Raw genomic sequence first — 26,083 nt, 5'->3', positions numbered from 1 at the left:
TTTAGTAAAAATGGCCATCTTGCCAAACGCAATCTATAGATTCAATGCAATCCCCATCAAAATTCCAAATCAATTCTTCATAGAGATAGAAAGAGCATTTTGCAAATTTATTTGGAACAACAAAAAACCCAGGATAGAGAGAACTATTCTCAACAATAAAAGAACATCTGGGGGAATCACCATCCCTGACCTCAAAGTGTACTACAGATCAGTAGTGATAAAAACTGCATGGTATTGGTACAGAGACAAGCAGGAATATCAGTGGAATAGAATTGAAGATCCAGAAATGAACCCACACACCTATGGTCACTTGATCTTTGACAAAGGGACTAAAACCATCCAGTGGAAAAAGGACAGCATTTTCAGCAAATGGTGCTGGTTCAGCTGGAGGTTAAGATGTAGAAGGATTCATATCAATCCATTCATATCTCCTTGTACAAAGCTCAAATCCAAGTGGATAAAAGACCTTCACTTAAAACCAGATACACTGAAACTAATAGAAGAGAAAGTGGGAAAGACCCTCGAATACCTCGGCACAGGGGAAAAGTTCCTGAACAGAACACCAATGGCTTATGCTCTAAGAATTGACAAATGGGACCTCATAAAATTGCAAAGCTTCTGTAAAGCAAAGGATATTGTCAATAAGACAAATCAGCAACCAACAGATTGGGTAAAGATCTTAACCAATCCTACATCCAATAGAGGGCTAATATCCAAGATATAGAAAGAACTCAAGAAATTATACTCCAGACAACCATATAACCCTATTAAAAATGGGGTACAGAGCTAAACAAAGAATTCTCAACTGAGGAAACTCAAATGGCTGAGAAGCACCTTAAGAAATGCTCCACATCCTTAGTCATCAGGGAAATGCAAATCAAAACAACCCTGAGATACCACCTCACACCAGTCAGAATGGCTAAGATCAAAAACTCAGGTGATAATAGATGCTGGCAAGGATGTGGAGAAAGAGGAACACTCCTCCATTGTTGGTGGGATTGCAAGCTGGTACAACCACTCTGGAAATCAGTTTAGCAGTTCCTCAGAAAACTGGACATAGCATTACCTGAGGATCCAGCTATACCACTCCTGGGCATATACCCAGAAGATGCTCTAACATATAATAAGGACATATGCTCCACTATGTTCATAGCAGCCTTATTTATAATAGCCAGAAGCTGGAAAGAACCAAGATGTCCCTCAACAGAGGAATGGATACAAAAAAATGTGGTACATCTACACAATGGAGTATTACTCAGCTATTAAAAATAATGAATTCAAGAAATTTTTAGGTAAATGGATGGATCTAGAAATTATCATCCTGAGTGAGTTAACCCAATCACAAAAGAACACAGATGGTATTTACTCACTGTTAAACTGATGTTAGCCCAAAAGCTTGGAATAGCAAAGACTCGACCCCCAGAACACATGAAGCTCATGAAGAAGGAAGACCAACAGGGGATGCCTCAGTTCTACTTAGAACGAGTAACAAAAATACTCAAGGGAGCAAATATGGAAACAAAACATGGAACTGAAACTGAAGGAGGGGCCATCAGGAGACCATTCCACCTGGGTATTCATCCCATGTACAGTCACCTAAGGTAGACACTGATGTGGATGGCTGGAAGTGCACGCTGTCAAGAATATGATATACCTGTCTACTTAGAGGTCTGCTAAAGACTAACACATTCAGAGGACAATGCTCACAGCTAACCACTGATATGATCAAAAGTTTTCCAATGGAGAACTTAGAGAGAAGACTGAAAGAGCAGAAAGGGTTTGTGACCCCAGGAGGAAAACAACAATACAAAACAACCAGAGTCCCCCCACCCCCCCAGGGTCTAAACCACCAGCCTGGGAGCACATAGGGAGGGACCCATGACTCCAGCAGTATATGTAGGGGAGGATGGCTTTGTTGGGCATAGGTGGGAGAGGAGTTTCTTGGTTCCATAAAAAATGAACACAGAGTGTGTGGGGGGGAATGTGAGGGTGGGGAGGGGGTGGTGGGGGGTAGGTGCGGGCACTGCCTCATAGAAGCATGAAGAGGGGGGATGGGATAGGAGGTTTCTGGGTGGTGGGAGGAAGTGGGGTAAGGGGATAAAATCTGAAAGGTAAATATAATACCCAATTTTAAAAAGAGAGATGAAAAAGGGGGGAAGGAGAAAAAAAGAGAAAAAAGAAAAAAAGAAAGAAAAAAGAAAAATAGGAGATTTAATAACACAAAGGGAAGGATTTAGAAACTTAGGAGGCAGTTTATGTTAATGGAAACAGCATCATAGAAACTGGAAAATCACACCCCCATAGAAGCACAAGGAGGGGGGATGGGATAAGGGGTTCCTGGGTGGTGGGGGGAATGGGATAAGGGGATAAAACTTGAAATGTAAATATTACAACCAATTTTAAAAAGGGGGGAAAAAAGAAAAGTTGTTAGAACCAACATCTTTTTAAAAATGTCAGCCCTTTAGGAAAAAAAATTTTTTTTTCTTGATACTAAAACTTGTTCTGAGAATTGTATATTGCAGAATACACAGCCTTGGTGTATCCACTCATCAAGCATACTGAGCAGACCTGCCCAAACCTCCAATGTCCTGAAATTCCATCTGGATGCAGTGAAGACACAGCATCAGAGGTTTATCAACTTACTCTTCCCCCCAACCCTCTTCTAATATCTCAATGCCAGTAATCAGCTTGAAGAAGTTAATGAAGAGTCGGCGCCCCATTCCCTGGGCTTGGGGACTAAGGTGGTTAATATTGATCTGTCTTTCTAGGGAAAAGTAGTGGTTTTGTTGGAACAGGGAGGATTAGCTAGGACTTATTGCATAGCCATAACCTATTGGTAGAAATCTGTATAATTATTATGAAGATGAAGTTATAATTTCTTAAATGGTACACAATTTACTTTGATTTCAAATTTAAGGTTTTCATTGGTATGAGCTTCTTATTGATATAAAAGTGAGATGAATATTGATACTCTCATGGGCATTGTGCCTGTATAACACATTTAGGAATACAAGGCTTAGACCCAGTCCTTCTTTAACTTTTTTAACTGATTTGGGACGGTTAGCCTATGAGTTAAGGGACTATAGCAAATTCATGACTTTGAGTTTATTGTTAGGGTGTTTTCCATATTTTATTTAGATATAGCTGAGAGGAGTTAACAGACAACAGTCCAGGTTACCTTACATGGATAGTTGGTTTTCAAAACATCAGAAGTCCATAGAATTGATGTTACAAATATTTCTATATTAATGTTCATTTTGATTAGAGACCTGTCTGCTCCTGACAGCTTCCTGTCATGGATTCTAAGAAGAAATTGTGCATCCTTGGAGTTACTCCAGTTGTGCAGTGACTAGGCAAGAATTGCCTCTTTCCATCTACAAACAAAATACTGTCCAGAAAAGTACACACATACAGAATAGTCGACTGATTATATCTGCCTAGACAGAGTAATCAGCCCTTAATAACTCTGCATCACTAGGTCTGTCAGATGATTCTAGGCCAGAAGCTGTAGATTTGATGCTCCAATGTTCAGTAGTATAGGGGCTTTCCAGGTGTTCAGCGGTCTCTATAAATTGGCTAAGTTTTAGAAGCTGTGTTTAGTGCTTTCCATAACTTCAGTTAACGCAGTCATTCTGGATTTCTGACGGGGTTGAAGACCTCTAGTCTCATAGCCAATCCTAGCTATTTACTTTGAGAGAAAAGATCTGAGTGGATGGTTTTCAGCTGACATTCATTCTAAAGCCAAGAAAAAAGCCAGGTTCAAAACTAAGTGTTTAGTTAGGACAGATGACAGAGGTTCTGATTAGTCAACAAAACGATGGACTGGGTATTAGGACTATCTTGTACCTCACTGATACAATTAGGAATGATCATGCTCTAATTGCATTTTGAGAGAAAAGTTTTATTTTAACAGGAAGGGTGAAGCTAGGTGATGAGAGAAAGATAGGGGGAGGCATGGAGGCAGATGTTCATGTGTCTCCACCAGTCATAGTTTATATATCTAGGTTGGGTATTGGGTTACACTTCTGATTGAGCACTACCAAACTTATAAAGCCTTTGATTAACATTTTTAAAAAATGTATAAAAGAAAAAAGGAAAAGGGGGCATGGGATAGGGGTTTTCTAGGGAGGGGAAATGGGGAAAGGAGATGGCATCTGAAATGTAAATAAAATAGAAAGAAAGAAAGAAAGAAAGAAAGAAAGAAAGAAAGAAAGAAAGAAAGAAAGAATTATGCAAAAAAAATAAGGTGGAGACCTTTATAGGAAGATACCTAACATTAACCTCTGACTAGCATATGTGCACATATACATGAATGTAATAAATGCATACTTATAAAAAGAAAACAAAAAAAAAACCTCATAATTCACACCTATATCAAATGGTACTTGTAGGTCCTTAACCACAGAGAAAGCTTAGTGATGTGGTGGTGTGGTGGTGTGGTGGTGTGGTGGTGTGGTGGTGTGGTGGTGTGGTGGTGTGTGGTGTGGTGGTGTGGTGGTGGTGTGTGTGTGCAGGTATGTATGTGCATGTGTATGTACATGTGTGTGTGTGTGTGTTTGTGTGTCTGTTTGCACTTGTGTGTAGAGAAGGAGAAGACTCATAGAAAAGTGAACACAAGCAAATTATTGTGTGTGTGTATGAAAACATATATGAAAATGTTGTAAGGAAATACTTGACTTTGCATTCTAACCAGAAGTTAATTTAAAAACTAATAAACATAGTTTGAGTGAGGATATAACTTAGTGGAAGAACCTGCTTCAGTGTCTTCTGCATTCTTCCTTGTCTACACCTTGCCTACACAAATACCAGTATGCTCTGGGAGGCAGCACGAGAAGGCTCAACAAAGAGAAGTCCAAGTTTCCTGATCTGCTGAGTCTTTAGGCCACTTAAAGACAACCTAGTTGACTCCACATCTGGGAAAAATCCATCCACATTTTCTTTCTTTCTTTTCTTTTTTAAAATTTTATTCACATTTCAGATGCCATCCCCTTTCCCCATTTCCCCTCCCTAGAAAACCACTATCCCATGCCCCCTTTTCCTACATCCACATTTTCTTGCCTTTACGGAAGGGTATTCTGAGTGAGCTCCAAATGTAAGGAAGGCTTGTGGGAGAAACCCCAACATTAAGAATGTCTCCAATGAGCTAGCTGATGGTGCTCACATGTAATTCCAACACTTAGGAAGGCGAGACAAGAGGATCAGAGTTTAAGGTCAGTTTGTTTGGCAAATCAACTTCAAGCTATACTGGGCTACATTGTGAGAGTCTGTCTCAAAAACAACAAAAGAAGGAAGCAGCTAAAGAAGGAAAGAAAGTAGAAGCATAGTGTTCTAATGCTCTCATGCACAGAAAAACTAAATGTTTCTAATGAGCCAACAAAACACCAGTTTTGGGAACAAATGAAAATGTCTGAAAATGGTTTTTAAAAAGTAACAGTGAGTAGTGCATGACACTGACTCTCTGATTAAAAAAAGAACAGCATCCAGTCAAAAGCAGCCATATTTCCTAAGCCAAAATTCTCATGTAAGATTGTGCTTTACTACAATGTTTAGTACAATAATCAATACACACACACACACACACACACACACACACACACACACACACACACACACACACGTGCGCAAGCACACCCTTTACCTAAGCCAAAACACCTTGCCAGGTTGTTGTATGGCCCCTGAACACTAAGTAGAATGAATCATTGCTTTCAGAAAAGGTGTCTCACTGCATGGATGCTGGTGTATACAGCACTACAGAACTATTTGGTTTCCCACTGTGTTGTTTATTGATTCTACTGAATAGTTCCTGGCTCAATCACTTGTTTGTTAGATAAATTTAAAGTAACAACTCAAATTTGTGGGTCCAAACAATCTTCTACTCCCATGCATTAGAATACACAAACAGGGTATCTCTTTCTCAGTCTCTTGTCTCTTGAATATAGAATTTGGTGACAATGAGTAACCCCAATCATATATACTACTGCATATATGTTCATTTGCTGACAACCGCATTCCTGGTATATTATTCGCCAAAACTAGAAACATAATCCCTTGGTTTTCACACTCCACATTTTCATGGTGAAGAACACTTACCTGAAGAAATCAAGCAAGAAAAACACCCAAATCTCTGCACCTAAATTCTTGACACATCTCTTGCTTAGTTACTTGCTTGCATAGTTACAGAGAAAACCTTACTAAGAGCAAAATATTCTATCTGAAGACAATTTTCACTTGTTGTCATTCGGAAACTCTAAAATTTAAAACCACTCCATTGTAAATCTTAATTAATATATCTGCTTTTAAAAAGTACCTTTCTGGGGCCAAAGAAGTAGCTCATCGGCAGACCACTTGCTTGCTTCGCACGTGTAAAGTCCTGGATTCCATGCCCAGCATCACAAACAAACACACAAACAAATCCTAAAACCAGTTGCTTTATTGCTCATCCTAAAAAAAATAAGAGTTTTCCTCCTTGGTAACAACCACAGCAGAAAATATGACCAAGGGAGGAAAGAAAAACATGAGCAGAAGACACTGCAAGCCACACTTCTGTATTCAGTGGTGGCTTCAGATTCCCAAGTCAGGGAAGAAGGGAAGCACCCTTTGTGTTGAATTAAATTTGTTGGCAACAGAAACAGGGATCTCCAAAGCAATACTCAGTAAGGCAGCGCCAGGGATGGTGAGTGGGTTATGATGAATATGCATGACACAGAAAAGGAAAATGTCCATTGCTTGCAGATGTCCTCCACCATGTGCCTGATTCCTTTTTTGGAATAGCAGAGAAAAGCAGGATGTCTGCAGCTATGTTATTGTAGGTATTACTGCCTTTTCCTCTCACATGTTAAAATCTTCCAGTATTTATTTTGATATCTATATGACCATAGCATAGACTACAGGAAAAAAAAAAGCACTATGGGTTAAACCTGAAAGATTCAAGTTTGGAGAAAGTCAGTATTAATAAATTCTAACTAAAGTAATGAGATGCTCTTTCTTGGTAGAGTTTACCAGGAGATGGGGGAATCATATTTGGAGTTTATTTTTTATTCATAAGTATTTTGTGAAAACTATCATCATAGAACAGATTCTAAGCTAAGCACAGGGAGCCAACTACCTCTGGTTTGGATTTAATAGTTCACTCTAAGGAAGTTTTCAATACCTACAATTCTAGGTCCATATGCATTCTCCACCCAAATCAGTGCCAGGGAAAACTTATGGGACAGAAAGATGGGAATGACCTTGACCTGAAAGATCAAGTTAGATGCTGCAGCCAATGCTGGGCATGAACCAGGACTCTCAGGCCTGCAGCAGTGACAGATGATTACCAACTCAGTGGTGTTGTAGGGAGCTGAACTCGAAGTGAGTCAAAAGTAAGGTAACTGCAGCACTCTACTGCTGCTACAAAAAGAATCCTGTGCTATCTAGCCAATGCTAACAGAGGCTCCCACCCTTTAGAAATCACCTTGGCATTTGTGGAGCTTCCAAGCTGGGTGTGTGGTCCCAGCAAGTGGCAAGAAAACAATGAACTCAAGGCTTGTCTGGGCTATGGTGGTGTATGCCCATTTCTAACCAAAAAGGGGGCAGGAAGAAGGAAAGAAAAAAAAAGAAGAGAAGATGGAAGGAGAGAAAAATGGAGGGAGAGAGAAAGGAGGAGATGGAAAGAGCAGAGGAAGAAAAGCTATGAGAATCTCACTATTCATGCGCTTATATCGTTCAGAAATTATCAGTTAGAAATGTATTAAATTCAAGAACAACAGTGGTATCTACTATCCTGACAAATGGCTGTGCTGTCCCTTAGCACATCAAAGACCAGGATAGCCTTGGGCTCATTCAGTACTTGTGGCTCTTTGGTCTTCTCACACTGCCCACGTCTTAAACGTCTCCAGCTCAAGGGCAGGGCTTCCCTCCAGACATCATATTATTCCTAAATAGCCTTTCCATTTAGGCAATATACTCTCTTGGTCTTCTTTTGTCTTCCTCTCTTCTCTTCCTCTCTCACTGTTACTCAGAGATGTCTCTCCTTACTGGCCCGGTTCTGCTGGCCCACATTTGAATACATGTTGACTATATTATTTTTTTCTCCCTCATCTGAACTCTTCTAGATGCCTCTGACTGGAGTCTCCCTCATATCTACAATAAAATTTTCCTCACATCCATACCTTGATGAGATCATGTCCCCACTTTATACATTGCCACAGGGCATACGTTCTAAAGCACATAGCCCTGCCTCTCCTGGGATGAGCTGAGAACCACATGGGCTACGCTCTACAGAAGTAAACAGTTTGTAGAGAGCAATCCTCATCAGAGAAACTTCCTATTGAGTAGATACCAATTACTACAGAAACTTTACAACTAGTCAGAGAATGGAGAATAACTCTGTAAAGTGCTCGGCCCCAAATGCTCAAGGATCATCACAGAGAGGGGGCAAGTTCTTAAGAATCAAAGACTGCAGAGAACTATTGAGAAACTTTTCCAGATGGAGCTGGAACTCACAGTGGCTGTGACTACATACACGAGTCCAAAGATCAAACCAGACAAAACTCCTACGTGAATGGGGGAGGAAGCTACTAACTTAGAAGCTACTGGCAGGTGAAGGTTACTGGGGAGGAAGAATCTGTTTTCTTCACAGATGTGTGCCCTAAGAAGTCGTCCATGTTCTAGCAATGGTCCTCTCCACATACATACTAGTAGCACTGAACAAACTCAGTGAGGAGAAATAAATAAATAAATAAAGCACATAAAGTTAGGAGAAGTGGTGGGGGATTATGGGAGAAGTTGAAGGGGGGGAAATGAGTAACTAAGATATACTGTATGCATGGACTTCTCAATAAATAAGTAAAAATTAACAGATAAGAGTGGGGGGTGGGATAGGTGCTAAATTCTGTTTGTGAGTACCTGGAAAGCATGTTATCCTGTGAAATGAGAGGAACAATAAAACCATGGACAGTAATATTATTTCCACCAACAATGAACATTCATAGCTGTGCATACTGATATGCTGGCCAAAGTCTGCAAAGCTCTGAAAGGGAACCTAATTCCCTGGGAATCTGTGTGGCCCTTTCTGATCCGCTTTCACCAGAACTTAGATCTGTTTATGAACATACTCTGACTTTCTGTTCATAAGATGACATAAGCATTTGCTGTAGGATTAGAGAGGATGTATCAGGTAAAAAAGAGATGACAAATGATAAAATTATGTGCTTTATTAAAACTGTTTTTAAGAATCACACTAAAGAAAGTATTTTTAAGAACCAGCATATTTTATTATTTTTTTGCCCCAAAGGAGGATAATATATGAAAATTAAAAGTAGTGATTGAAATGCTTATCCATAAACACCAATTTGTCTAACAAAACATTTAGTTTATTAAAAATATGAGAGATTGACGGGCCATGGTGGCGCACGCCTTTAATCCCAGCACTTGGGAGGCAGAGTCAGGCGGATTTCTGAGTTCGAGGCCAGCCTGGTCTACAGAGTGAGTTCCAGGACAGCCAGGGCTACACAGAAAAACCCTGTCTCGAAAAAGTAAAAAAAAAAAAAAAAAAAAAAAAAAAAAAAAGAGAGAGAGAGAGAGAGAGAGAGAGAGAGAGATTAACAAAAGTAAATCTTTGAGTCATATCCTTCTTATCATCCCAGAAACTCAAAGATTTCTTTCTCTAACTTAATCCAAGACCAGTGGAAGTTACCAGTTGATTCCTCCAGGTTTTGTCACAAGTCATTCAGAAGGTTTCCTTTCATGTTGATGCAGCATCCAAGGGTGCTGAGTACACACAATGATGCAATCATCAGTCACCCTCTATACCCTATGCTAAGCAGAATCTTCAGTGTGTCCAAAGTAACTAACAGACAGCCCCATTGAGTATGTATAAAAATGTTCACTGGCCAGGCATGGTGGCAGACATCTACAATGATGCCAGTGGGGAAGCTGAGGCAGGAGAGTCACAAGTTAAAGGCCAGCTTTGGCTACACAGTGAAAACCTGTCAAAACAGCAACACCCAAAAGATATTATCTAATGTTCTTCATTTTTTTTTTTTTTCAAAACGAAAGCCCCTCCTCAGTTTCATCTTAATTATCCAGGAAATGCAATTGGTGCAGAAGTAGAACTGGTGCAGATCGGCATGCAGTATGAGTAGCCAGGTCTCAGTGTAATGTGTGAAATACCAAAGGAAAATGTGCTTACTCCCAACAGCCTTGGCACAACAACAGAGTGGGGGTATTTAGAAAGTGAAGGCTGGGGAGCAATCGCTCGCCACTGCCCCCAGTTCTGAATGGAGGTCCCTAGCTCTGCCCAGTGCTCTGAAACACACCCATACTTCTGACTTCCCTTCTTGCAGCTTCTGACCCTTGTGCGCTGTGGCCTTTGTAAGAGCAACTTGTCTCTTTCTCTCCTGCTTTGCAGGGTGAAGAATCTGGCTGAATGAGTGCAGCTGCCAGGACAACCTCTCTGTAATGTATGCCAGTTACTCCTCATCTAAGTCCCTTTCTCCTGCCTAGATGCCACTGTCCCACTGGCAATGGGACAACCACAGCTTCTTCCAGTGGTCACATTGTAGGGCAGCCCCCATGGAAACCCATTTGGAACTGTTTCAAGTTCATACATGAGAATGATGTTTTTAATACAGATTGTTCTTTTAGATCCTGTACAAAAGCAGCTGTAATCAATTATGCTGGGATGGGTTGGGGCTCTGTAAAAAGCTGCCATTTCAAAAGCCTTAATATTGATTCTTTCCCTCTTCCACAGCTTTTAAGGAAACAATTTAATGCTAAGAAACCATAATCAATTCTTCTAAACTTCACTAACATGAAACATTCTTTAAATTATATATATGTACATATATACATATATATGTATATATATATACATACACACATGTGTATATACACACACATATATATATATATATATATAAAACATAGCACATATGACAAAGTCATCTGATACACTGCCTTTTGTTTAATGGAGACAGAGTGGAGGTGTTTTTTTCTTTGTAATGTCAGTTGAATAAACCCAATAATTGTTAAATACTGATTAAATACTGATTTGAATGGAAATTCATCTTCATTCAAGATCTGGCATTTCAAATTATCAATTTGCAAGATAATATATTATTTTCTTTGTGCCTATTTTTAGAGAAAGCTATCAATCTGTATTTATAGCCAGTTATGTTTCAAGTGCTCACACCCTGACTGAACTTCCAAATACTAGAATATGTTAAGTCTTTTTACAGGCATTATGGTAGATATATTATTCTGTCAAGTTCACTTTTTTGTACTATGTCTCTTCGAAACTTGGACTTTTTATAAGGCAAGAAATCAATACTTAAAGTTTGAATGTACAGACAGAGCAATTTGGCATTTGCATCCAAAATCATATTTTAAAACATCACTAATGTCAACAGCCAATTTCCAGGTTAGACACCAATGAAAAGCACTATTTAATGCAATGTTTGTTACTGGTGCTTTTGTTTCAAAGGGAAAACTGTGACTTTATTAAAATACTATATAGAAGATGAACATAAAATTGAAATCCAAATTGAGTGTCAACCTGCAACACTGTGCACCAGTGTGACACCCACCATGTGAATGAAATTAGATCTAACCACATCCAAAGAGCTGGCAAAAAGAAAAGAAAAACCTAATTGCTATTTGCTTTGCTTTCAAATAACAGTAATTTCGATTTCAAGGAGCTAGCTACAATTTCGGTGGCACATGTCCACTATCATTCAAGCTTCACATTCCTGGCATGCAGCATCCATAGCAATTTATGGAAGGGATGGACACAACCTTCTCCGTTTTTCCATGAGAAGTTGAACTCCCTCTCAACATCTATCCTATCCCCCCAAATTAGAGAAAGCCTTTGCCTCTTTCCCAACTAAATTAGCAAAGGTTGAGAATTCTGTAAGACTCCTTAACACTTAGCTGATCAAGGGCCCAGACTGTTTACAAGCCAAGCATCCTGGGGCTGTCACCTAGGGGCATTTCACAGCCTCACTGTTCCAGGCAGCCTTTTCATCCAAGCAACATTTCTCCCCAGCAAACAGATCTCTGGGATTCATCTCTTCTATTGTAAAGTGGCGATGGCACAAAAGAGCTAATGCATTAGAGAAACCAGAATCTGCTGGGTCAACTAATTCCAATCCCATACTCCAGTTGGAATGCTTTTATGTGAATCAGGGCTAGCCAGTGACAATTTCTGCAGTGAAGAAAATTTCTACATCTGTGCTATTCAAAATGGTAGCCACTAGCCATAGACAGCTACGGAACAGTGGGAAGGGAGCTGAACAACTGAGATCCTCCGTTTTTTATTTACCTTTAATAAATTTATGTTCCAGTAGCCACAAGTGTCTGGAGGCAACCGATATGGGACAATGTATTTCTAGGAGATTTGAGATCCTGGTTAAAAGTCTGGGCCTTCAAAAGCCATCTACTTTGCTAAGCTTTTCTGGCTTGGGTAAGCTGCTTAACTTACATTTGCAGTAGTCACTGCCTAACAACTTAATTCCCTGTCTACCTCAATTTATCTAACCAGATCATTTACTGGCCATTGCTTCAACAGCTTTTATGCACAGAAGCTTGCTATTATTTGATTGAAAAATACAACAGTAAAGGCCAGTGATGCTGTTCAGTGCATAAAGGTGCCTGCTGCCTTGAGGACTTGAGTTGGATCTCTAGGACCCATGTGGTGGAAGAGAGAATAGACATCCATAGCTGGACTTCTGACCTTCACACACTCACATTTTAAAATATACAGTAGTAAGTTATGCGAATAGGTAGATCAACTGGCCCATGAAGGCACTGGAATATTACAATACTTGTGGAATAAACACCAATGAGCTATTGAGAAATAGGGAAAAATTATGACTTGCATCTTGCTCAACAGAAAAAAGCCAGTATGAAAAGACTATGTATGTATCATATGGATTCCTTTTCAGGATATTTTGTAAAAGGCAAAATTATACAAATATTAAAAATATCAGTAGTTACCACGGAAATTGACATTAAAAAAGGAAGATAAACAGGTACAGAATGCTTGATTTGGGGCAATGAAATGTTCTGCATTATCCTATGACAGTGGACACATGACAATATGAAGTTATCAAAACCCCACAGAATAATGCAGTGTGAGTAACCAACCTTAATATCAATTCTAAATTATAGTTAATAATCATGTCTCATTATGAATAATCACGAATACTAGTTCACTGATTGCAAAAGTACACCTCACTAATCTCAATGTATTAGTATGCAAAATGGGGAAAGGAAGATATTAGCAGAAGGTTAGATTTAGTTGTCAACACGGCTCTGAAATACCTTGAAAGAGAGTCTCAATGAGGCATTATCTACACTGGGTTTTCTGACCAGTAGACACATCTGTCCAGGATTTTCCTGATTGAATTAGTTTCCTAGGCAGGGTGTCCCCAACTGTATGAAGACATTGAACTGAGCACAAGCAAGCAAGGCAAGGAGACATGCATCCATTACTTTCTGCTCCAGACTGTGCATGTGATGTGAATGGCTCTTAAGTTCCCACCACCTTAGCTTCCCTGCTATGGTGCATTGTAACCTGGAGTTATGACCCAAAATAGATCCTTTCTCCCCAAAGTTATTTCTGTCAGGACATTTTATCATAAAGACCGAAACTGAACTAAAATGATGGCATGTGAAATATTATGTACTGTCTACTCAGTTATTCTACAAACCTAAAATGTTACAAAAATTATGGCTATTAATTATCACAAAGCCAAATTCCTAGAGAATTTCTGAGGCCTCCCACGTATTCTGAGCAATAGCCTGGGTATGGTTCCTACTACAATAACAAGGTGTTTTCTTAGTAAATCAGTCTAGAACGAATACTTCCTGGTCAGTAATAATTTAGGTGCCCCTTTGTCTTATCTTCATAGTAAGACTCAATTAGCATCAGCAAACAGGCCGAGTAGCTCATTCATAAGTGTGTGAGTGTTTTCTATTCACTTTTAGTCAATTCTAGACAGCTTGAGGTACTAGTCAATTCTAGACAGCTAGAGGTGCTGCTGGTACATCAAGAGCCAGAGAAACTGCCAGGAAAGTGGAGTCTAGATTACAGATATAGGTCATTTGCCCACATATCTTATACAACTAGTTTTCGCTGATCCATCCATTTAGCTATCACAACTGCATGAACAGTCTCTGATGTATTAACTGAATTTCAGAATATAAAGATTCATTAGACCACAGTTTTTTTTTTTTCCAAAAACAAGCTGGGAAAGACATTTTTGGGACAACTGGAAAATCTGACTGTAGGCCGGATATTAGACAATATTGTTGAATCATTAACTTTCTTATATAAGATTATTCTTATAGTGGGGACTACTAAAGTCTTCAGGGGAGAAGTCTTATCTTACTTCCTACTGATGGAACTACCAAAAGATATAAATACATAATAGACATATACATAAATACACATATCATACATACTATTATGATAATGTATTACAAATTATTAAATTTAGATATATATTATCCTGTAATTTTAACTTCTCTAAATATTTAAAAGTTTACAATTAAAAAGTGGAGGTAGGGGACAATTCCAGCTGAAAAATTTTCACTGATTTCATGCTAGTTAGAAGAACAAGCTGAATTTCACTAAGAATTATGCCATCTTGTAGGTAATTGGGACCCAGGATGTACAGGAACAGGGCAGTGGTTATCAGATTGTCTTGGAGAAAAGGTGGCTCTCAACAGGTCATCACATCCTAAATGGAAGAGTATGCTTTAAGAATAGAAAGGGAAATACAATGTCTTAGGTGTGGTTTGTCCTGAGGCTCATGAGTTGTATAAAAGGTGGTAGGACATGGGCTGTTGTTGTTTAATTATTTCGTGTGGGGCTGGGGCACATATGGGCTACAGCATACATGTGGAACTCAGGCAAAAACTTGTAGAACTTGGTTCTCTCCTACCCATGGGCTTTGGAGATCAAGCTCAGAGTATGAAGCTTGCAGTAAGCACTTTTTAAGCCTAGTAGGAGCTTTCAGAAGTGAGACCAAGTAGGATCTTTAGGCCATTGGAAGAGCTTCCCTCCAATGGGATTAAAGTAGCCCTTGTAGAAGAAGTCTTGTACTCTTTCTTAAAAACTGAGTTGTTGTAAAAAGCAACTTGAGTCTTCCAGCTTCTTGTTTGGTGATGTGACCTCCCCTGACACATGACACTCCAGTCATTGTGATGCCTCTACTGTGGGTCCTCACTAGAGCTGAGCTGCTGACAGCACCATGCTTTTGAATTGCCCAAACATTGAGCTAAACGAGCCTTTCTTAGTGTACGGTTAGCCAGTGTTTGTTATGTCTTTATAGAAACAGAAAAAAAATCTATAAGGAGAAATGCTTAAAAGAACAGGATGTGTCTTCAAAGGGGAGAAAATAGAATCAATCAAGATAGAAATCTTGCTTATCTGAATTGCATGTGCAACCAATTCTTTGGTACCTTTCCACTGGACAAACAGATCCAATTCACAACAGAAACAATGTCTATATGTACGCAGCTGTGATGGAATTCCTGTGTTTATTCAAGGGCTAAAAGAAAATAGAATTGAAGGCTAAGAAAAGAAAATACAAGTTGTGAGTGACTCAGATATTATCACAGGGTGGGAGGAGACCCTTCACCTTCTCAAAAATGTGGAGAAGTTATTATATGACCATTTTAAGAGAGAATAATTCAGGTGCAGCCCAGTGACAGAATGCATACTTAGCATACACAAGACTCCAGGATCAGCCACCAATAGGAAAAAAAAAAAAAAGAAACAAGAAAGCATAATTCAAAATTTCTGTCTCCAACGTGGAGACAATTAAAGTAGCTAAAAAAAATAGACAATAATTTCAATATCTAAATTATTTATGGGTTACATATTACTTGATATATTTAAAAGACAATTTGAATTCAAGCTGCAGACTGCAGATTTGTGTACTTTTCTATTATACTTCAGTGTAATGTTGACTCAAATAAATTTAATATTTTAATTTTAGTTAAAATTAGTAAGTAATAAATTTACTTGTGCATGTGTGTATTTATGTATGTGAAGGTGTACATGCAATGTGTGCCACTTGTGTGTAGAGGCTGAATGTCAACTACAGATGATAATTAATTTTTAAAAGCTCTACCCACCTTGGTTTATTTATTTATTTATTTATTTATTTTTTTATTTTGAGTCTACTTCTAGGAACTGCAGCTGACTGATTAGATTATGCTGGCTGGCTGGCAATTGACCAAAAGATCTCCAGTCTCCGTTCCCATTGCCTAAATTACAAATACATACCACCATACCTAGATTTTTACATAAGTGCTCTGGTGAAATACAGGTTCTTACGCTTGCCTCTTAAACTTTACTAAGTGAGCTGCCTTCCCAGTGCTCATTTTCTAATGCATGCTTGCAATTGCATACACTTACAGCACCCATGCTGGATGCATCCCGTGGCTCTTTTCTAGGCATGCCTATATATGTGAGAGATAATTCAGAAGTGCAGCCAGAAATTCAAAGAACAGTTAAGAGTCTTGGCACCTTACAGAAGCAAAGCAAATCCTCCCCTCTCCACCTCATGTTCATAAAGAAGAAAATCTTTGCTTACTAATTGTTTGGAACATACACGTAACGTGTATTTTTCTATAGTCTATAGTTTCCCCTCCCAAACTAACCATGAAACAAAGCTGTGTGTCTCACAAAACGGAGAGGCTAGACTGGAGCCTCAACACCGTTAGTAGGGAGCTAAGCCTTCTATCATGATGGAGTAAGATTCTCAAGGCTTTAGAGACAGCAAATCTGTCTTGTTTCTCAGCTAGTTGAGGTTTAATTCACCGAAACCATAGATAACATACTCTTACCTGATTGCCACCTGAAGGAAAACTGAGATACTTTTGTGGGGCGTTCTTAGGAGGCAATTACGGTTTAAATGCTGAATAAGCTCATGATAGCAGCTCTAGACAAATTACTTTTGGGCCAAAGGCTGTTGCAGTCACCTCAAATTCAGAAAACCACAGGAAGCTTTCCTATTGTGGATAAAGCAAGCAGTTTGTGGTGACAGTGCTATTTCTTTTCTGCTGAGGCCCTGAGTGCTCTGATATTTACCCAAAGAACCCATGCTGTGCCATGTTCAAAATGGAGACTGTAAGGACTCCCTAGGCTAAAGATGCTGGCCACCATTGTACACCAAGAGCTAATTCGTATATTTATGTGCTTCTGAGGAATGAGGCAGTGGGACAAGCCAACTGGAGCTTCTGCAATAAAACTTGGAAACAATACTTGACAAAGAATTATCTTTTCAGCTTAGATAGTTGGGTTCTTGAAGCCCTCTGGCTACTTCCAAAATGCAAATCAACATGGGAGATGTGGGAAAAGAGAACCCAATCTGAAGCCAATAAAAATTCTGCACTGCCCATCCCATGGGCAACAACCAATCCCTAATACTCACTATTAATGATGCTCTGTCATGCTTGCAGACAGGAGCCTAGCATAACTGTCTTCTGAGAGTCTCCGTCCAGCAATTGACCAAAACAGATGCAGAGACTGACAGCCAAACATTAGATGGATCTAGGGGAGTCTAATTCAAGAGTTGGGGGAAGAACTGAGGAACCCAGAGGGGATAAGGACACCACAAGAAAATCAACAGAGTCAACTAATTTGGACCCTTGGGGGCCTCCCAGAGACTGAGCCACCAACCAAAGAGCATACAAGGACTGGACTTAGGCTACCCTGCACATATGTAGCAGATGGGAAGCTTGGTTTTTATGTGGGTCCCACAACAACTGGAGCAAGGACTGTCCCTGAACCTGTTTCCTGCCTGTGGATCCTGTTCCCCAACTGGGTTGCCTTGTCTGGCCTCAGTGGGAGAGGATATACCTAGTTCTGTAGTGACTTGAGGTGCCAGGGTGGGTTGACACATAGGTGGAAGGAATCTCCCCCTTCTCAGAGGTGAAGGGGAGGGATAGAAGACCCATGCGAGGGAGGAAGCTGGGAAAAATGGGGGTTACTGTGATGAGAAGGTAAGGTGAATAAATTAATTAATGAGGGGGAAGAAAATGTATAGAAAAAAAAAGAAGAAGATATAGTAGACAAATCGGCAAGAGTTTATTTTATAATACTTCTCTGGACCTGCTGAATTCTCACTCTCACCATAAATGTAATGGTATCATACCTTGTAGTAACTTTTTTCAGGTTAATATAACCTTCAAAGTTGAGATAGCTTGGCCAAAGGTAAGCAAAAAAACTGCACTGGAGCTCTGAAGTTGAGTCTACCTATAAAATGAGAAAATAGTAATGACTGACGCCAAGTTTTCATGGAAAGGCTAAAGAGAGGAAGTGGTTCATGTAAACCGCAATAGGAATCCATGCAAACAGTTCCTTCTATGTGTGAGGCTGTACCTGCCCTGTTGAGCAGGCAGGCAATGTGCCATGTGCAGAGACTGCTTGGAACTGAGCCAGGTGGTCAGCATGAATGGCCCATTGGCATGAACTTGGATTCCATGACAGTGATCCTACAGGAATGGCCCATCATATGCAGAGTTGAGCAATCTTCTAGACAGTGTATGTTCATTTCTAGATTGTGATTTATATGCCTATAGATATATAATGTGCAAAAGAGTAGATCTTTGCTGTTTTTAGCAAATTAATTTATACCACACCTAGGATGTGAGGCAATATCCAGGAATTCCAGTGGAGCACAAAGTGCCTAGTGAACCTGAAAATTCAACATGGTCTGAAGAACTTGCAGTTACCCCTCTACTTTCCAGAACCAGGGATGATGCTTGAACACTGTGAGAGTGGAGTCCACGTGTAACATAGAATACCTTTAAAAAGAGAGAACAAAGGAGTGCCTGCTATAACTGCTAGACCCAATGACCCCCTACACAAAGCCAGAGTTGTTTCAAAGCCAAGAAATATTTCTATGCAATGAAAGATTTCAAGGTATTAGAGCCAGCATGGATGGCCTTTAATAGGAGGCCAAACAAACTCAAACTTTCTTGCCTAACAACACGTCAATCCTTTAATTTTCTTGTCCTGTGCCATGACCTTTCTGGAGATAAAATTGTACCTGCACAGTAATAATGATGGTCCTGGTGACTTGACTGAGTCAGGATCCGAAGGTGCCAATAATAAACTTATGTCTTCCCCCGGGCTCCACAAACCAGCATGCTAAGGCAGAACCTGACCACAGTGAAAAGATTCAAGGTAAGGCTTTCCAACTTCTTACTATTTGTGACAGTTTTAGTGTATCCCCAGGTCTATAAAAAATCATAAATATATATATATATATATAAATAAAAATATTTGGTATGCTTTTTCCATACTGTTTTCATATCTGCCATGTGTTTTATGTTTACAGCATTTTGTGGTGTGGTTTAGCCACCTATCTAGGGCTCAACGGACACATGTCATGAGTACACTCGCAATGGCCACTTGTGGTATCTTATTTACTTTAATTACTTATTTAGTTTTTCAAATGACACTATTTCCATCCTGTGTTTAAACATTTCGCAATGCACCAGACTATACATTCCCAAGAGCATGGGTTCATCTCTAGTTTTCTTTGTTCCCTGCTCTATTCAAGCTCATATGAAATGAAATATAACCATATAAGTGTCTCTAGGTAAGTATTTTAAAGTAACTACTTTTGGAAATGCAGAGATCTGACTCCAAATGCCACAATGATCTTATAATATCTGAACAGAGATATCAATATTACTTGAGACATTATTTTTCCCCCAGATTTCTGGCCTTCTTAAGTTCCTGCTTTGGTTTTCCTCAATGGTGGACTATGATCCAGATGCGGAAGCCAAATAAACTTTTTCCTCTGCAAGTTATTTTTGGTCACTGTTTCATCATAGCAACAGAATGTAACTAATATAACAAATAACTGGTAAAATAGGGTTGGTAAGGACAAAACAGACATAATATGGATATTATTGATATATCTTTGATATTAGACCACAGTACCATCCAATAACTATGAATTCAATGGTTTGTGTATGAGTACCAACTATCTGTAGAATATACTCACTCAAAGCTACACTACACACCCTGACGAAAAAAGCTGCTTTAAATTCCCACTTTTGTGGGGTCCGTTGAGAATCCGATGTTTGCTTATGTTTTCAATTCATTTCACATGAGGCTGTTTGCTAATACCTAAAAGCCAGAAGTTGCCCAAGTGTCCCTGGGCTGTGTCCTACATGGCTGGGAGTTCAATATCCCTTTTCCTGTAGAACTGGAATTATAAAACTCACACTCTTGAAAGCCAATGACACGCCCAAACCAAGATACAAATGTAATACCTAGCTTTAATCACTAAACCATTACCAAAAATTTCCTTTTTGCCAATAAAGCAGGAAAGTGAAACATGCTGGAAGCAATACCTGGGGTGTGGCTCCACAAACAGCAAATTAGACTGACATCACCAGACAGTCTGCTTGCATTCACAGCTTCATTTTTCTGCTTCTCTCTGCAGTCTCCTCCTTTATAAACCTCAACTCCCCCGCCTGGCCCCACAATCCTACTTAGTTTACCACATCTTACTAACAGTCTACATTCCCTCCTCTTCATGCCACATAAAACACTGCCATCTCTAGCAACCCGGGATTCTGGAATCATTTCTTCTTTCTTTCTTCTGGTGAAACCTTTTAAATTCCATCCTGTGTCACCTTCCTCAGCCCCTTACTCTCTGTGAAGTCTCTCTTCTCACCCTAGTCTGCCAGATTCACTTGTGTCAGAAGCATAGACAGTTAGCTGAATCATCAGTTTTCTGGGTAAATGTACTTCTTAATCCGACTTAAGTCATGTAAAAACAATTCAAAAATAAACCAGAGGAATCTGGGCATTAACTGTGACTTTTTGAAGTAGAATCTGAGGGCTGACAAGATGGCTCAATGTGTTAAAAGTTCCTGCTGTAAAAGCCCACTGACCTGAATCCAAAGTGTGAAAAGCCACATGTGGTATCTTGTATCTGTCATTCCAGGACTCTGGCACAGAAGTAGCTGGAGACACCTGGAAGTTCCAGGACCAGCTAGTCTAAAACACATTGCACAGTGGCAGAAGCAAGAGTGTTCCTGCCTCATCAAATGGAAGAAAATTGGAAAAGTTCCTCAGGCCTTTGCATGCTATCATCCACTGTGATAACAATAATTACAAACAAACAAACAAACAAAAGAAAACCAATATCTGACTTGAGCCTTTATTGAAATGCTTCTCAAACATAAACATTTAATTTACTACTATAGTCACAATGATCAGAAATGGGAAAAACAAGTCATGTTTAAAAAAAGTGAATATTGATTTTCATAGACTTACCACATATCAAAATTATATTCACTCTTTTTCTCAACAGTATTTTTAGATACTGATTAGGTATCAGAAACTTGGTCACAGAACCCCAAGGCAGTCTGAGGAGGTAAAAAGTATTCACTGTTATACACTAGAATGTCAAAGGTAAATTTGAGGACAACCCAAACATATGCGTACACAGGAAGACACCTTCAGTGAAGGCTGTTCACCACAAACCTACCCAAAGCCCCATCCTTTGCTTAGTCAGTCTTTATTTTCCCAATCTTGAGAAAGAATCACAAATCTTCTTCTCCTCACCAAGAACAAAAGCAAACCCATTTCAGCTCAGCCTATCTCCACCCACCAGAGAAACAGCATGGCCGAACCCTCAATAACACCTAGCTGTACTCAACACTTATAATCTTCCCAACCACCAAGAATAGAATGGATCCTTTTCTCTCAAGCATATTCATGCAATTACAACTCCTCTGACTACTCGTGCAAGCCAATTATGGGTTTTCCTTACAAAGCACACTGAATGGAGACATGGTTTTGGCACACGCGTTTGTCCGCTGCATCAGCTCCATGTATTTATGCACTTCTGTTCTTCCATCCCTGCCTCTAAACATACCTGAAGTTGCCATTCTACTGCACACAAAAGCTATGGACTGAGGTTTAAAACAAGCCATTAAATAGACAAATGCCAGAAAAGAGGGAGACAAACTGTCTAGACACGTGGCAAAATACTAATGGTTATAATCTTTAAATTATTTTTTTAAAATTGTGTGTGGAGGAGTATGTTTCATATTTATTTTCTTTCTGATAGAATAAAATTCATTACTACAGCAAACATGTATATAACTTTTCAAAGTGTCACACACACACACACACACACACACAGAGTTTAAAAATATGCAATATGAGGATAGGAACTCCATAGGAAGACCAACAGAGTCAACTAACCTGGACCCTTGGGGCTCTCAAGAGTCTGAAACACCAGCCAAAGAACATACATGGGCTGGACCTAGGCCTCCCCACACATATATAGCAGATGTGCAGCTTGGTCTTCAAGTGGGTCCTGAACAACTGGAACAGGGGCTGTCCCAGAAGCTGTTGCCTGTAAGTGGGATATGTTTTAGCTGGGCAGCCTTGTCTGGCCTCAATAACCTTGCAGAAACTTGAAGTGCCAGGGTGGAGGGAATGCCCAGAGGGACCCCACTCGATCAGAGGACAAGGGGAAGGTGGATGAGGGGAGGAGAGTAGGGGGGTGACTGGGAGGGGACAGTGAGAGGGATGCAAAATGAATGATTTAAAAAAGTTAAATTAAATTTAAAAAAAGAAATACATACTATCATTACAGAAATAATCCAAGCTATACATTTCCTAGTTCAGTCTGACATTCAAGTATACCATGTATAATCAATCACATTTATGTATATTGTATATGTGCAATATTCTGAAACTTTATTTCAAACTCTAATGTCATACTGAGTTTAAAAAGCAGAAAGACAGCTTTTGGAAAGTTAAACAACTTATTCTTTAAGCCAAAAGCAAAACAAAACATCACCACAACCACCAATAACAAAAGCACAAAACACTGGCTCAAACCTATCCTGCACCAGGCAAAATAGTTTTTATTTGGTTGTGGTGTTATGTTATGTTGTCGCTCTTACTTTTGAGACGGGACCCCTCTAGGTAGTCCTGGCTACCTAGAAATCATTATGTAGACCAGGCTGGCTAGAACTCACACTGACTCCAAGTGCTTAGCCTCCAGGCCTGGCTATGAAGTTTTTAAATATGTGAATTTATATGTACATTCCAACTTGCAGGAAGAAGATGGGTGTGTAAGAAGACATTATACGTGAAGGCTATGCTTTAACAGAAACAAATTAGCAAGGATCTAATATTTTTAAAACTTTCAAAACCTACATATCAAAGGGGGGAAACCATAAAATCCTGCCTAGTTTCATTCATACTTTATGGATGGCACAGTCTGTGTGAGAATGGTCCTGCCTGTTTTCCTATTGGTATCTGTGCTCATCCATAGATAGCTGCCAGCAGCTAAAAAAGTATCATCTTCTACACTTGGTAAACATGGTCAAATGCTAATATATAGAAATAAAGAGAATGGCAGAGGTAAAACAGGTCCTGTTTCATACTCCACAAACACTGGTTAACTTATTGGAGCTGGAAGAAAACAAAACAAAGGGCTCCTGATATGTTTGAACCTAACTATACTAGATAAGTTCTGAGAAAGGAGGCAAGACAAAATCTGTACAATCAGTACATCTTTGCTGTACAAAATTAATCAGTACAGTCATTTATTCTTCCAACTATCCACCCATCCATCCATCCATCCATCCATCCATCCATCCATCCACCCATCTATCCATCCATCCATCCATCCACCCATCCATCCACCCACCTATCCATCCATCCATTCACCCACTCATCCATCCACCCACCTATCCATCCATCCATCCATCCATCCATCCATCCATCCATTCATCCACCCATCCACCCACCCACCCATCCACCCACCCACCCATCCACCCACCCATCCATCCATCCCTTCCTCCCTCCCTTCACCCAGATGTATAGTGCCTCTTACATGCCAAGCACTGTGCTAGGACCTGAGAATACAGTAAGGTGAAAGCTGGGCAAAAAGCTTTTTAAGGAAAGTTTAGTTTAATGCAAGAGAGAACCATTAGACACAAAAAGGTAAACTTTAGGAAAAAAAAAAAGTTTGAAAGAAGCCGGGAGTGGAACTCTGAGAGTCATGGTGGGGAGACTGGAGAAAGGTTCAAAAGGCTTTCACATCAGCCTAAAGGATGATTGGGTCTTAACCACAAGAAGGGAGAGAGAGAAAAAAACAAAGCAAGGAGAAAGGACGTATGTAGAAATAACGCATTACAGAAAAGCAACTGCAGAGAAGCTGGACACAGGAGAAAGATGAACTAACCTGCTAGCCTGAGGCAGGGCAGAGGACAGACAAGCAGACACAACCGGACCTGCAGCTCAGGTAGAGATCTGTCTTTATCTTTATACAAGAACAAATGAATTTCTGTAGCATGGATGACCATGAGATCTAGGTGCCAACCAGCTCAGACACTGACGGATGACCCTCATCCCACTGGTGTAGACTCGAGTTATAACTCCTATGCCAGCGTCCAAATGGGAGAAACGAAACAGACTATGGATATGGAAACTGCTTTGTAAAAATAAACTGTTCCAAAAATGAACATTATTATAGATCAACTTGAAAAACCAAATGCTAGAACACAAACCTGCTTAAACCACAACCTGCTTAAAGCTTACTTTTTCCTTTTAAAACTCAAAGATTTATATATATATATATATATATATATATATATATAGTGTCCAAAATGATAATAGTTTGAAAAAGCATATATTAATACTTTAAAAAGTGTTAAGAGAATAAGATCCATAAAAGTTAAAAGACTTTTATTAAAATGTATAAATTAATCTGTACTATAACTTTATAAATGTCAGGCTGTAAACATCCCACTGCATCAATCAAGCCTGGGCACACATGAGATCACAGAGATGGAAGTGGCAAGCACGAGGCCTGCATGGGTGTGCGTCAGGTTCTGTGTGTGTATGTTGTGGCTGTTATCTTGGTGGTTTTATAAGAATAGCTGTGGGAATCAGTGTTTCTCTGACTCTTTTGATGGTTCTTGGGACTTTTCCTCCTGTCAGTTTGCACTGTCCAGCTTCGGTGCAACTCGTGGTTTATTTATTTTGTCATGTATGGTTGTTGTCTCTTGGAGGCCTGCTTTTTCCTGAAGGGGGAGGGAGAAGGAGTGAATTTGGGGAAGAGGAGAGATGGGAGAGCTGGCAAGAGTGGAGGGAAAGAAACTGGTCAGGATGCATTTGCATAAGAGAATAATCTATTTTCAATAAAAAATAAATTAATCAATTAATTTAGAAAATGGCAGGCTATAAAATAACACAGACAATTATGCTTCCGTAGAGCACAGGCTTGCATTTAAAGCAATCATGCAAACTTCACCAAGAGAAAACAAAAAAAGCCTAGGTGTAAATCCAAAGCTGCCTGTCTTCAGCCCATTACCTTATTAAAGAGAGTTTAGAGCCAGCCACATGAAGAATCTTTATAAAACTACCAATATGCAGAAGGGCAGTTGCTCTTACCGTCTAGCCAGTATTTTAATGTCAAGTAATAAAGTCATGAGAGAGAATATCACAGTGAACTCAAACTAAAAGGAGATAAATGGCTATACCATCTGCTCCATTATTGATATGTACAGTTTTTTGTGCTGGAAAAAAAAAAAAGCAGAATGAGGAAAGTCCTCTGATATTGATGTTGGTATATTGAAGCCTATCTCTCCGACCCCTTCTCCCCTTATCTCTCTCCCAGAGAAGGCTGTTACTCTGCTACTGTAAGGAAACAGAGGCCCAGCACTAACTCATTAAGACAAAGTCATTTTCCAAGTTTAAAATTGTAAAGCATAACATGGGCCAATCATTCTTCTAATAAGTGAGTGACTAACTGAAAATATTCTTTGTAAAGTCAAACCGTATACAACTTGCATGGACAGAGAATGTATACAGAGGTCCGTGATCAAAATGATATTACATTTTTCTAAAATCAGGTCTTTCAAACCAATGAAACCAAAACTATTCTATATTTTTGCAATTTCTTCCTGAATGCAAAAGGACATTTTGTAAAATAACAGTGCAGATTTTTACATCACTGTTAAAAACTGCAACTTGCATTATCTCATGCCTAAAAACAGCTTTCTTTCCACTGGGCTGATTATAAAACAGCTATTC

The 26,083-nt window shown here is 39.5% G+C and overlaps 1 protein-coding gene across 2 annotated transcripts in view; it reads right to left on the bottom strand.

Moving 5' to 3' along the window:
• The window catches only part of Sdc2 (syndecan 2), a 106,380-nt gene that overhangs the window by 22,820 nt on the left and 57,477 nt on the right, over positions 1 to 26,083 (bottom strand). Inside the window, exon 1 of one of the 2 annotated variants that reach the window (XM_076911240.1) lies at positions 19,047 to 19,135. The exons of the other annotated variant lie outside the window; for it this stretch is intronic. The gene's annotated coding sequence lies outside the window, so the exon portion shown is untranslated. Of the gene's footprint in view, positions 1 to 19,046; positions 19,136 to 26,083 lie in introns of those variants that run through there. 2 annotated transcript variants of the gene reach the window in all.

This window comes from Arvicanthis niloticus, chromosome 13 (genome assembly GCF_011762505.2).
Source record: "Arvicanthis niloticus isolate mArvNil1 chromosome 13, mArvNil1.pat.X, whole genome shotgun sequence".
Taxonomy (NCBI): Eukaryota; Metazoa; Chordata; class Mammalia; order Rodentia; family Muridae; genus Arvicanthis; species Arvicanthis niloticus.
This window is presented reverse-complemented; position numbering and strand designations above follow the sequence as displayed.